Source organism: Clytia hemisphaerica, unplaced genomic scaffold, assembly GCF_902728285.1.
Source record: "Clytia hemisphaerica strain Z4C2 unplaced genomic scaffold, Clytia hemisphaerica genome assembly, whole genome shotgun sequence".
NCBI lineage: Eukaryota > Metazoa > Cnidaria > Hydrozoa > Leptothecata > Clytiidae > Clytia > Clytia hemisphaerica.
In genome coordinates this window covers 578,718-592,760 of record NW_027103833.1, presented here as the reverse complement: position 1 = coordinate 592,760, position 14,043 = coordinate 578,718, and the positions used below count along the sequence as shown (strand labels likewise).

The following is a 14,043-nucleotide window of genomic DNA, read 5'->3' as shown; positions in this document are numbered from 1 at the left end:
ACTAAAAATTGAGTTATTTCTCGGAAAATGTATGTTTTCACAACTAAAAAATGCTATATTTTACTAGTACGAGGCCTGAAAATCTTTTCCCCCACTTATCAATTTTCCCATTCCTATCTAATTTTTGCCCCCTTGATCTCCAAATAGGTTTTAGCCACCCCTTTTGACATTTTTGCCAAAAAATCCCCCTTTTAAAAGGGGAAGACACTATGGGCAATCCTAATATCCCTAAAGGACTATGGAAGTGGATTTAAAGGAAAAGGCTGGATAACATCTTACCATAGTTATTAGAATCTTTAGAACCAGTGCGCTTGCTTGATCGTTGTTGTTTTTCATTATTTTGGTAGTTTTCAGCCATTACGAAATGAAGTTCAACAGAAAATCCTAGAAATTAAAGTGAAAACACATAGTCCTATTATTTGAATTTAAATTTAAGTTACAGTATTTCATACCAGGCTGCATTATAATCCTGACGTAATTAATCAAACAGTTCGATTACTGAAATTATTTAATCGCACTTTTCAATAGTCGCTAAAATTGTTGGGTGTCAATCACGCAAATATCTTCATTTCGCGTCCTCTTTGGGTCTAGAAAGCGGTATAATTCGATTAAGTTTGACAAAACGTAAAGTTCCACAACAAGAAATGTACATACTTTTATTTCAAGGATCAACCAAAACTAATATCATCGATTGTTTTTGAGCCCGCTCTCAGAGGCCTGGAAGGGTTTTCTAAAAGATTGTTCGATTAAACTCGACAAAGTTTGATTTAAAAGTGTGATTAACATAACTTAAATAAAGTTCGATCAAGTACAAAAAAGTTCGATAAAAAATACAGTAAGATTGGTACGATTAATTACGTCTGGAATAATTTTGTATTGAGTGAGAGGGTCTGGCTAAAATCAATCCAAAAATTTGCTAGTCCCACCTAAACTTTGGAAGCCCAAAAAATCAACAAAACACTATGAACAAGTTCAACAAATATAGTACCTAGTACCTAGTTTGACTTTGAATTAATTGTTTGACAACCAAAATATCCATATTTATCACAAGAAGTATTAAAAAGTAGACTTTCCAAATAGGGTAACAGTAGATAATTATCCAAACTCTTAGACCTTCACTGTATATTTCAATGTTTTATGTATATCAGGTATTAGGTAAAAAGGGACAATACTTACTCTTGAATGTATGTTGTCTGTATTTCCCACCACAAGGAGCAATAAGAAGGTAGTAAACAGAATGCATCATGGTTATTTTCCACACAGTTTTCGAATGCAAACGTTCGAAGTTCAAAATTTAGACCAGAAATTCGAATTTGAAGACGAAAATTCGAAAATTTGAAGACCGACCATGTTCAAGTGTTTTCGGCCAGACTGTAATTTATTCTTCAAAAGCTTATCCTTTTTTTCCGGTCCGCAGAATTGTTAAGACATCCGTCTCTAAAAGATATAGTTCAAAAGAGCGATGGTTGAGCGCGGTTCCAGCAAAAAATGGCGGGAGTAGGAAGGACGACAAGAAAACGTAACTACTCCTTTTCGTCTCAACATGAATCTATTTCATCATCAGAATCAAAAACTGATTCTGACAATAGTGATGCCTCTGCTCAGGCTTATATTAGAAACAGCGGAGTTAATAACCAAGAAGAATATGCAAGAGTTATTGATAAAAATTATCATAACCGACATAGTAAAACAACTGAAAGAAGAAAGGGACGCAGGGTCGATGATAACCATTACCAAGAATTTTTGCACGTGAATGAAAATGATGCTGATGATGAATTTGGTAGTGATGATGAATTTGGTAATGATGTTGACGATGGAACTTATGATGATGGGTGTGGTGGTGGTCAACAACCTCATCAGCAGGACTATGATGATGTCGTCAATAATAACAACCAGCAACAATGCAGAAGTCCTTGTTTGTAAGTAGTAAGATTGCTTTCTTAGTAGATACTCCGCCTCCAATCTTTCAATTAGGTTCAAAATAAATTTTTTGTATGATTACGTGGGCTTGCTTGGCTAAAAAAGTTAATTTGTGCATCCCCGTTTGATCTTATATAACCAGACGATCTCAATCGAACGGAATCGACGATCGAACCAGTCGATCCAAATCGAACGCAATCGACCGATTGAAATTCGATTGTTGAACGCAATCGAATCTCAATCGAACGTCAAAATTCTGGGTAATATTTATTCGATTGGTTCGATTGTTGTTCGACTGGTTCGATCGTCGATTCCGTTTGATTGAGATCGTCTGGCTTTATTCTTGCAGCTTCCCAACATCCAAGCTCTCAAACATCACAAGCCAAATGAAATTACTTTCGGTTTCCCGTAGAAATTATGCGATGAACAAGCCGGGGGTCAATGAATCGACGATCGAACGCAATCGAACATCAATCGAACGCAATCAAATATCAATCGAATCTGAAAATTGCGGTAATATTCGATTGAGATTCGATTGCATTCGACAATCGAATTTCAATTGGTCGATTGCGTTCGATTGAGATCGTCTGGATATAAGTTATAATAAGGCCTGGGTCACATCACATATAAGTTGTGTTCGCATCATTTTCAGCCCCAAAATGTGAGTCAGTTGGCATATATACCGTGAGATTGGGTAACTTGCATCAGTGGAGCGAGGCTAGAGTTCAATTAATTTTTTTCAAACTTTAATCGTTCGGGAGTTCGATTAGTTTGATTGTTCGATTAGTTCGACAAGTTCGATTGATCGTGTCATGAAACTTAAATCAAAACAAAAATAGTAGAGTAAAGATGTGAGAGGAGCTGCGTAGTTGTATTTTTAATGACCAGCCACATGGTGTCAGCCCCCCCCCCCAGAAATCTGAAGGGCACCTAGGCCAGGTTAGTAGAGGGGGGTTAATGCCTTGCAATTCTTTGGGGTTACCTATTCATTAAGGGTACCTAGCTATCTTGATGGAGGCTCTGGGGGCTGGTTATATTTTCCAAATCGAATATTTCAAAATATTTCAAATTATTGAATTTTTTTTTACCCTAGTTTCCCATCCAATTTTTCTTTCGTTTCCCCTCACGCCATCTTTTGCTATATTTTTCTACTAATGTGATTGTTTTTATTTATAGCCGCCATCTTTATAGCATAAAAACAAAGCTTTTCTCATGCGAGTGCCCTTCTCGTGCTATAGCATAGAGAAGCTAAAACCTCAGGGTAAGAGTATGCAAACATGGATAGCTAGTTGTGTTTTTGGCTCTGTTTAACCGTTTAACACTCACACTCATAACTGATTACAATCTTCTGGTATACAAAAGAACAAAAAGTGTCAAAGTGGGCTGAAACCATGCAGCCAGGTCATTCATTTGAGGGCTACGCATGTTAGCCTCCGCTGATGCAAGTTACACCCAATCTCACGGTAATAATCGGAAAAATCCAAGAAGCACATGCTTTAGGTGGCCATCAAAAATATATTTTTTGTTACGGGGGTGGGATCCAGCTTTTCATTATTTGCAAAAGTAATTCCAATGAATTTATGCAAATAAATATATAGAAATAGAAATCAAAAAAGGCTTTATAGGGGAAGGGGAAAGGAGATTTTCCAAATAAATAATAACAAATATAATCAATAACAAATTTTAGAAAAAATTGTATAATTTTTATTCTTATTATTGGCTAAAGAATCGGGTATGGTCTTTACATACCAACAAAATAGCAATACAAAACAAATAGCAAAATTTCTTTCAGGGGACTAAATTGGTTGTGAATTGTGATCTGACTAGCCATAAATTGACAGTTTTCATTAATATTTCAATGTTATTTTTAGGAACATCATCCAGAACGATTTAGAAGACATTCAAACTTCATCTGACTCAGAATCTGTTGCCTCACTGTGTAAGTGCATCATTTGATTACCTGTCTCATTTATACCGCATTATGTTACATATTTACACCCCTGTTTTATGAGAAAATTTTATAAGAATACAAGGCTAGAATTTGGCTGAAACTTAAGAACAAATTTAGAACAGCCATCCTCAGATTCTAAAAATTACTAGCAAAATGCTGATTTTAAACCCAAATTAGGTCCTTAAGTAATGAAACTAAACGTGTGATAACACTAAGAAGTCGCACACTTTTTGAACACGGATATTTTCCATTTTCTTTTATACAAACAATTAATTAAAACATTGATTTTGTAGATAAAAATCTTGCTTGCTTTGTTATTTGACCAATTTTGATTTATTTTTTTACAGTTGAATTGACAACAGATGATGACTCCATCAACAGTAATGAAGATGATGGTCATTCAGAAAATGATTTTGAATTACCAATTTTTAATGGATCAAATATGACTGTAGAGTCCTTCAATCATCTGTTCATTGTCTATTGTGCAAAACATTCTCTATCAGATAGTGCTCAAAAAGACCTGCTTGAACTCATCCGATTAATCCTTCCATTTCCGAATAATTGCACTACAACTTTGTATTTTTTGAAAAGTTGAAAAAGCCATTTTCCTTGAAGACCATGCATCACCAACTTTGCAAATTGTGTCATGCAGTATTAAACAATGATGTTTGTCCAAACGAAGAATGCAATCAACACGGGAATAGACTCAAGCCAAAGAATAAACTTTGTTACTATGTCAATGATGTAAAAGAATCCTTGAATAGAATCATTAAAGGTAATTTATAACAGGCTAAATACATTAATCGTAGAAATTTTAGCGAGACTAATTTTAGCGTTTTAGCGAGTTTTCCCTATTTTCACTAAAATAAATCTCGCTAAAACACGCTGAATCGCCAGATCGCTAAAATTTATCCGCGCAAAATTTTTGGTTATTTTGCCTTGATACATTTTTATCAATAGGAAGAGTTTCAGTGCAAAGTAATGCTAGAAAACAAATTCAATCAATAATGTTATACGAGTATTTGCTAAAATTTATCCACGCGAAATTCTTTGAAATCGTGATTCGCTAAAATAAATCCAAAAAAAAAACAAGATTTTCCTGATTTTCCTGATTTCTACGATTAAAGTATACTTTTGTTATTACGTCACAATTTTAACTTGATTTAAATTGTGCAGATTGTTTCATTCCGGGGGAGGGAAACAGCCTATACCACTGATTTTGATTTGATTGATTCATTGACCTTAAAATGAAAAAAATGGTAAATGTGGGAAATGCATAAGATTTCATGATAATAAAATAAGTACTTTTTTAGGCATACAGTAACACATTACACATTACTTTCATTGAGATTTTTTCATATTTTTTAGATAATCTTGAGGATGTTGTAAGCTACAGACGTAATCAAGATGCTGCAAACTACAAAGACGTTATTGATGGAACCATTTACCAATCAAAGGAGGACGATTTTCATGAAAATGTTGTGACTTTGATCTGGCACATTGATGGTGCTCCAACGATTAAGTCGAAACGTCTGGAAATATGGCTGATAACAGCGCTTGTCGTTGAGCTTGGAATTCGCCATCGTTATTCTTTACCAAATATTGTCTTGTGTGGATTATGGTATGGTCCTGAAAAACCAGATTTCGAACTTTTTCAAATCTCTTTTACACAGCAAGTTTCAAATCTTATGAGAAATGGTTTTACTGTTGACGGCATAACTTTTCATCTCAGAGTACAGTCTGAATTAGCCGACCTTCCAGCAAAAGCTGCATCACTTATGATGACTCAATACAATGGCGAGTATGGTTGTAGTGTTTGTTATCACCCTGGTGAACATAATGCAGAATCAAATTCTTGGATCTACAAGTACTATCCGTACGTATCTACCCGGAGAACACTCCGCACCCATGAGGAAGTTGTAGAGGCTGCTACACAAGCAGATGAAGAAGGGGAACGGCAATTGGGCATGAAAGGCAAATCAGTTGTTTTAGATATCATCAAAGTTCCAGATGAATTACCCCTTGATTACATGCACCTTGTGCTTGAAGGGGAATGGAAACGAAAAATTACCATCCTCTTTAATCCAAGTAGTAAAGTATTCACTAATGCTGAAGTCACGTCCATTAATCAGTCAGTTGGTGAAATTAAATTTCCACATGATTTCCATAAAAAGGCTCCAGAAATCGATCTAAAAACACTGAAAAAAGCTAAAGCTACAGAACAGCAAATTTTGTTATTGCATGCTTTTTTACCAGTTTTAAAAGAATACCTTGATGATGATCTGTTCGCGCATTTGGGATTGTTTGTGACAGCTATACAAACACTGAATCAAGATAGTTGTACTGATAATGATATTCTGGAAGCACATGATATGTTAGATGAGTATCACAGGTTAACAGAGGAGCTCTATGGTATTCAGAATTATACATACACGAACCATGCATTGTTGCACATTGCCAGCCAAAGAAAGCTTCATGGTTGTCCATTAGTGCTAATGTCTAATTTTGTATTTGAAGGCTTTATAGCTACGTTAAAGAGACAATATCATGGGTCTAGGGGAGTTATTTCGCAAATGATGAGGAACATTGGAACAACTCAAAACATCCATCATCATTGTAAAAAGATATGCGTCAATAATAATCCTGGTTTGTCGAATTTTCTTCAACGTTTACGAAGTAAAAAGCCTCAAACCACACGGGTCGATGACAAAATTTCAGTTGTTGGTACCACTTCATCCTCTCTGCCAGATGTTGATATTGCTGTTCCGAATAGAGTCATTAACTTTTTCAGAGACCGTCGTGATGTTTCATTTTGTAACCGATTAATTGTCAATGGTGTCACCTTCCATAGCTTGAGTTATAAGCGACGTGGAAAAAGTGCTAGCTACATCGCAGAGTATGAAGATCGTGATGACTTTGAAGCAATGGAAACTGTACATAATTTTGGAAATGTGTTGTTTTTTGCTATAGTAGGAAGAGAAGCATTCTGTATCATTAGACAATTTAGAAAAACGCATCAAAATCTATTTGACGGAGTAGAGGACTTATTGAGTGATAAACTACAAACATACGCCTATGAAAGGAAGATTGGACGTCATTTTTTTCATGTCCAGTTAACTGACAATGTAGCTATCATTAACGCTGATTCTCTTTTAAGGCGTGTAATTTTTGTACCTACTAGTGCAAACTCTGGCTACTTGTCAAGGGAACTGTTTTCCTATCAACATGACTAAATTGAAAACGAGCCTCCATTTTGTTTTCTTCATTTATTGTATAAAAGGTTTGAGATTATATAATTCATTTTCTAATGTAAAATGCAAAAATATTGTTAAAAGTTTTGTTTTTAAATAAGAGTGCTATCGTCTGCTTACTCGTCAATTTTAATTTGCAAGCTTTTTCACATTGGATTGACACGGTGGAGCGAAGATTGGTGAGAGGAAAAAGGGAGGAAAATAAAAATATTTTTTGTTTATCAGCTTAACAATTGGCAGACACTGCCCCACACGTTTTTATTTTATAAGCATGGGGTAAATTTTTGTGAGCCTCGAATATGATATGAAACGTGAAACACTTATGTAAAAACAAAACCTTTAACTTATGATTTGCTAATGCTAAATTCATCTATTTAAAGCTTAGGTGGGTCAAGCTGTCCTTAAACTTTCCTTTTCCGAATTTTTTGAGCCCCGTTGAATAGTAAGTTTTTCAAAATTTTTCGATTTTGATTACTTTTATTTTTTATTGCCATGGTAACCATTGATGTCATTTTCTATGGCAACAGGGGTGTAGGTAGAATTTTGTAACCCAAGATTTTCTTGACCTTTAAGGGGTCGAGACACCACATCAAAAAACTGTTTGCTTTTAACAAGTCTGTGCACACAAGAACCTTTTTTGATACATTAGCCCCTGCACTACTATCTTCCGTGTGAAAAATTCGCGAAAGTTTTTATGCTCGCGAAAAATATTTTTTCCTCAAATTTGCGAAAGTAAATATCGTAAATTTCGCAAATTTTCGACCTCAAGAAAGTTTCTTCCTAAAGTATTGAGTTTGAATGAAGCCTAATTTTGAAAAATTTGTACCAGTTTATATTTCTCTCTAATCCATATACTTTTTATAAATATATTGTACACATACTAGATTTTGCAATGAAGGTTGCTTAAAATTGTCAAGCTGAAAAGCACATTTTTGCTTTTTTTCAAGAATTTTTTCGATTTTACTTGGTCAGTAGAGGCACTTTTCTGAGATTTGCAAGGCTTTATCGTAAAGTTTTTTCATTGTTAAGGAAAAAGTTGCTAATTTGGATTTGAGGCCATTTTGAGACCTGAGCTTTTAGCAACTCGGTTGCTTAATAAAAAATGTTTCTTATATGTCTAGAGTTAATTTATAATGTTTTCTTTTCCAATGCTAGTACCTGATTTTCTATATGTTTATTCATATTTTATTTAGTTTAAGTACATACTTAATTAGTTTTTAACTAAAGTTTTATTTTTAAAGAATTGTTTACCAGTCAACTGTGGACCTGGCAAATATAATCTCATCCTTTTGATATATGTTTATGTTCTCCTTGATCAGTCCATCCATCATCTTCAACCCTCATTTTAGTATTATTAAAGGTTTATTATTCGTGTACACGCCTTTTATAAGAATATAAGGGGGGGTTTCACGGTCGGCGGAGGAGCGGAATCGGCCCTTTTTTCGGACGGAGCGGCGGAATTTGGCGAAAATTTAGACGGAATTACGGAAATTGGGTTCTCTGACGGAGACGGAAAATTAGACAATTTTAGTGCGGAAAAACGGAATTTAGCAAAAAAATTTGCGGAATTTCGGAATTGGTAAAAGATATTCAAAATTTGCGGAATTTTCGACAAAAATATTGAATTTCAAAGGAATTTTCGGTGACGGAATTTTGGTTCAATTTAAGACGGTTTGACGGAAACTGGAGAAAAAATTGGTGGAATTGCGGAATCGGGTACCCCCTGAAACCCCCCCCCCCAATATAAGGGTGGAAATTGGCCAAATGACAAGAATACCCCAAGAATACCTTCTAGAGTGAATTTCACATATTTTAAATATTACTTGCCGTCAAAAATCGTCTGAAACTTTTTAAATATAAAACTTCCAGTTTTTGATCCGTCTTGCAGTTTTCTTAAGATCTTGTAAGAACTTTTTCAATCAATTTTTGTAAGATCTTATAAGATACCTGTTGCGACGTTAACTTTGAAGATCTTTTTTTCTTTGGAAGGAGTTTCACAGATTTTAAATATTTACTTGCCGTCAAAAAACGTCTGAAACTTTTTAAATATAAAACTTCTAGTTGTTGATCTGTCTTGCAGTTTTCTTAAGATCTTGTAAGAACTTTTTCAATCAATTTTTGTAAGATCTTATAAGATACATGTTGTGACGTTATCTTTTAAGATCTTTTTTCCTTTGGAAGGCGTTTTTGCAAGAAATGTATAAAAATCTTGTAAGATCTTTGAACATAAAATAATTCTTGGACCAACAAGAACTTGTAAGAAATTTTCAAGATCTTGAGAAAGATCTTCCAAGATTAAAAATTCAAGGATCAAAATGTAAGTTCTTGCAAGATCTTTTAAAGAAATTGCAAAGATCTTGTAAGTTTTTGCCAAACATAAGATCTTGTATGACCTTGAAAGATCTTGGAAGATCTTTTCAAGAATTTTGACCAGGGAAACCACTAATCAAAATATTTTCCCGCTTTTTTCTGTCAGAAAAAGGAAGTTCATTGATGGAATGTAGAACAGGCCTTAACGAGGACTTGGAACTTTTGAATACAGGTATGCCATCTGTGTTAAGAATGAGAGAGATGTTACGAGGATTATCAAAAAAGCCGCCTGCAACAGATTGTTCCTTGTAAGGGGTGCCATCATAAATGTCTCTTGTACATTTGGCAGTACGGTTAAAACGGTGGTGTAGTTTATCCAACATACCATTCCGATTAAAAATACTTTTGAGTTGTTGTTGAAGATCAAACTGCACAAAATACGCAACTTCCATAGACTCAGAAGTATGTTGGGGGCATTCAAGATTAGGACAGTGCATGCAACCTGTTTCCACTTTCAGCATACAGATTTTACAAAAATGATGAATAACAACTTTTGGTGATATGGATGAGAAAATCTTCTTGAAGTGATACAGTGAGCGTGGAAAAATATTACCTGGTGGAAGAAGTAAGCTCAACATCTTAATAAGCATACACAAACAAGAGCCAGAGAGTTTGAATTTCTGACAAAAAACCATTATCATGACTAACGCAGAACCCAAATTAGTTGTTGAACCATTGTATAAGGGCTCCTGGAAATCTTTCATCGGATTATCATCATTTTCTTGTGGGTCTGTAGAAGAAATGATCAAATTTCATATGAATGCCAAGTCTGGATGAACTTGTTGGAATATAAACAAATAAAACATTTTACACAACATTCTTGAATGTCGTTATTGTCATTATCTGAAAAAATCAAATGAAATTGGTGGTCAATGTCGGGTGTTCCTAGTTTACAATGGATTTTGTCTTATGAAACCAAAGATTGATCAATTTTTCCTGGACAGACGTAACATTTCTAAAATGTTTTATTTGTTTATATTCCAACAAGTATTTGGATGGATCTGGGCAAAACTTCAAAGTGACAAATTACATAAGGTGAAAATAAAAAAACTACTTGGGTACCTAATAGCCAGGGGTTTTGGAGTAAGCAGGGGGCTTGGAAAAATCCTCCCTGCTATTAGGTACCCGAGAGTAGGTGTTATTCATTTTTAATATTTGTTTGGGGAGAATGCGACATTCTTTTGAATAACTATTACTCCAGCAGAATTTTTTAATTGATAATGTCATATAATTGATTACAACCACAATTTATCCTGTCTGTACTGGCTGGAGTAGTTTGTTATTCAATAGACCGTTGCATTCTCCCAAATGACTATGATGAGGCTGAGGTGTGTCCATACAAACAGACAATGTAATTCAGCTTGAAGCAGCAAAAAGTAATTAGCTTACCATTACAATAAAAGTCTTCAAAGATGTCATCATCCTCGTTGTCATCAGCAAAAAAAAGATAAAGGATCTTGACACTTGTTGTCTAAAGATTCGCACGGCTGTTCCAACGCGGAGAAACTGAATTGACGTCAGATTTGCGAAAAAATTTTACCTTCCCATACAAAATCCCAAATATTTCAACAACTAAAGAAGCTTTTTTAATTCTGTAAAAAACACTTTTTCAGGGAAGGATAGAGCTTTAAGAAAAATATAACTTCATAAACACTTTCTCTTTTTCTCTTTTTAGAAATCGGGATCAAAGACGCCGAAGGTAATTTTTCCAAATTTTCGGACTTGTTTACAACGGAAATATAGGCTTATAATTAGGACTTTAGGCCATTATTGGCTTTTATAACTCCATTGGAAGGATAGAGGACATGCCTGGGAATGATCAATACCCATATAACATCAGGAAACTTTGAATAAAGCTCAGTTTTTACCTTAGAAATTCAAATTTGGGACTTGGGATAAATTTCCGGGAATTTAATGATTTTTTAGAGGAGAATTTCACTAAATAATGTGTTCCAACTAGTTCCAAATCAGTCTCTCATAAAAGTAATTTGACAGACAACTGTATGTATTAATGTAATAAATGATTTCTTCTTGATTTATTACAAAATATGGATAATTTTAAGTTAACAAGAACTAAGCAGAAAAATTTCTTTCTCGCTTTTTCTGCCTCTGAGGTTCTCCTGCCTCTGTCTTCTTGATACGATTCCAGCATGACAACAGGTATATTTCCATCTTCTACACTTGGATATGGAGAAATCAGCAAGCAGCTGAGAAGTATTAGTCAAGGAGTCCAACTATCCAGCCATAAATTTACATGTTGCTGCAGGACCGCACAAGTCGTCCTACAAAATGAAGAAAACATTTTAAATAAAAAACAAACAAAAAACTATGTCTATGTCTATTTTCATCAGTTCATACTCAATCACCATTTCCCTCAGCCTTGAAAAGAACTAATAGTACCTTAATTCTATTAAGAATATTTCAAATAAGTCCTACCTTAAAATCCAGGGTCAAGTCTTTCATTTCGTGTAACTTTTTTGGTCGAACTTAGCTTTCTCGGTCGTCAGTTGTTGGTTCTTGAACCCTCCATCCCCCAGATCACAGACCTGAAGAAAACAGAAGAAAGAAAAGATATTGAAGGAAAACAAAATCTAGCTATGAAATTCTCATCTAGTATCTATTACCACAAGTCAGAATATTAGAGGCTGATGAGGTGATTATGCAACAGAAATTCTAGAAAATATTTGGGAAGAAGTAAGATTGTTTGAAGGGCTATCTTAGAGATTTGAAGTCACTCAACCCCTGGTTCTATCCAAGAGAAACATTAAAAACAAGCCAATCAAATTGCTAAAAAGCTTTTTGAAGTTTAAAAATTAGATCGATTCACTTAACTTGAAAAAGTTTGACAAAACCTCCATCCACCACCAAAATAGCAAGTTGAATGAAATTATCGCTTCTTTGGCTACCATGTTGCCACCCGTTACGCTGAAATCGGCCAATCAAAATGTGCCGCGGGAAAATCGTCAACTCTGATTGGCTTGTTTTTCGAGAAATGGAAGGCGTCGATCACGTGACCAAAACATGAAAAAAGCCGTACGAAGCGAGGAAAATTTTGTGTGAACCTATGTCTCTTCTATGGCTTGTCGCATAATGGCGCTGCCTTTATATCCTTTGAAGTAAACTTTTTCTGAAAGAAAAAGGATTCAGCTTTCGATTCATGGTCTTCATAAGCTTCCACAGGGCATTAAACACGAGTTTTCGTAGTCCAAGCTAAACTGGGCAGGCCTGGGCCCGTAAATTATAGTCTGTGTAACGACCTTATATTTTGCGAGGGACTGGTGAAAATTTCAGGGTCTTAAGTTGAAAAGCCGGTTTGCGACAAGGTTTCAAAGTTGACCGGATGTTACGATTTCGCAGACCTTTGAAATCTTATAACTTGAGATTGCGTGATCGAATCAAAACAAAGATGAAGATCAAAAATGATTCGGAAAGAACTATCTTTCGGCTTCAAGAGGCTTTTTACAGAATTTTAAAATGATCTTCAGAGCTAGACCTACAGATCAATGAGTAAGGTAAACTTTCGTCAATTTTTGTGTTGGTTCGATTCCAGACGTTCGATTTTTGGCTTACTGAAACAGCCGTGTTCGGCCAATTCACCATCCTCTGAGGTACCGATAGAAGCAAAATCTAAAAAGTCGATTTGTATACCGTATAACTTCATGTAATGCCGACACACCTTGTCTAATTCCTGGACTGGTCCCTGCGTGGTTGGGCCAGGTTTTTGAAGAGAGAAATCCAGGATTTTGTTTTCTTTTCATCCTTAAAGTTTTGGGTAAAAGTTTAATTCTCACTACTTAATGAAAATCACTGTTTGAGCTTGGACCTGACACATGTTTGGGCAAAAAATATGTTTTGCTATTTTAGCCCGAACATCATGACCAAGAAATGTTCAGAAAAGGGTCGTTGACAGAGTACACTTTTGCTAAACCCCAACGCCCCCCATTCACTGGGTACGTAAGTACTATAATAGTATGGATGCGCCCCTAAACTTTACATAGCCTTTTGAGTTCAGAAAGGTACACAAGCAAAGTATTAAAGACCAACTCTAATGTAATAAATAATAAAAATATACCCTCTGAGTTCAGCAGGATAAAATGTAGCTACCCAAGTAAAAAAATTAAAATATTATAAAATAGTTCCTCCTATTCTCATCTTCTCGTCTTAAAAGTACCCAGGCAAAAGACCCAAAAGATTTTTATACTTTCCTATACAGTCTTTGGCTTTTCCTGGACATATCCATGATAGATCTCAATCCGCACATTATTTTTACAGTTAAAAAATGAAATCGTTGAAAGTCAGAAAAACGAAAGTGAAACTTCCTAGTCTTGTGTAAAAGGGTCACGACACGAAAAACCTCTCTCTGATTCAGCCCACCCAGCCACTGTGCCGTATAAAATCACACGCTTATTTTACAAGAATAACTTCTATTAGAATATCAGGGTCAGATTTCGAAGTTTAAACAAACAGGCATATTGTTTAGAACAATAGAAACATAAGTATAATGTTCACCCTAATCCAAAGTACACTATACTTATAAAAAAGCTCGTGTAC

The 14,043-nt window shown here is 35.0% G+C and overlaps 1 long non-coding RNA gene across 1 annotated transcript; it reads right to left on the bottom strand.

Annotated features, from left to right (window-relative positions):
• Nucleotides 1-11,600: 11,600 nt before the first annotated feature.
• LOC136806881 (uncharacterized) lies at nucleotides 11,601-12,526 on the bottom strand. The gene is made up of 3 exons (XR_010846619.1): nucleotides 12,325-12,526; nucleotides 11,929-12,038; nucleotides 11,601-11,774 (listed from the first exon to the last, which is right to left on the bottom strand). It is a non-coding gene; the product is annotated as an uncharacterized lncRNA (long non-coding RNA).
• Nucleotides 12,527-14,043: the final 1,517 nt, after the last annotated feature.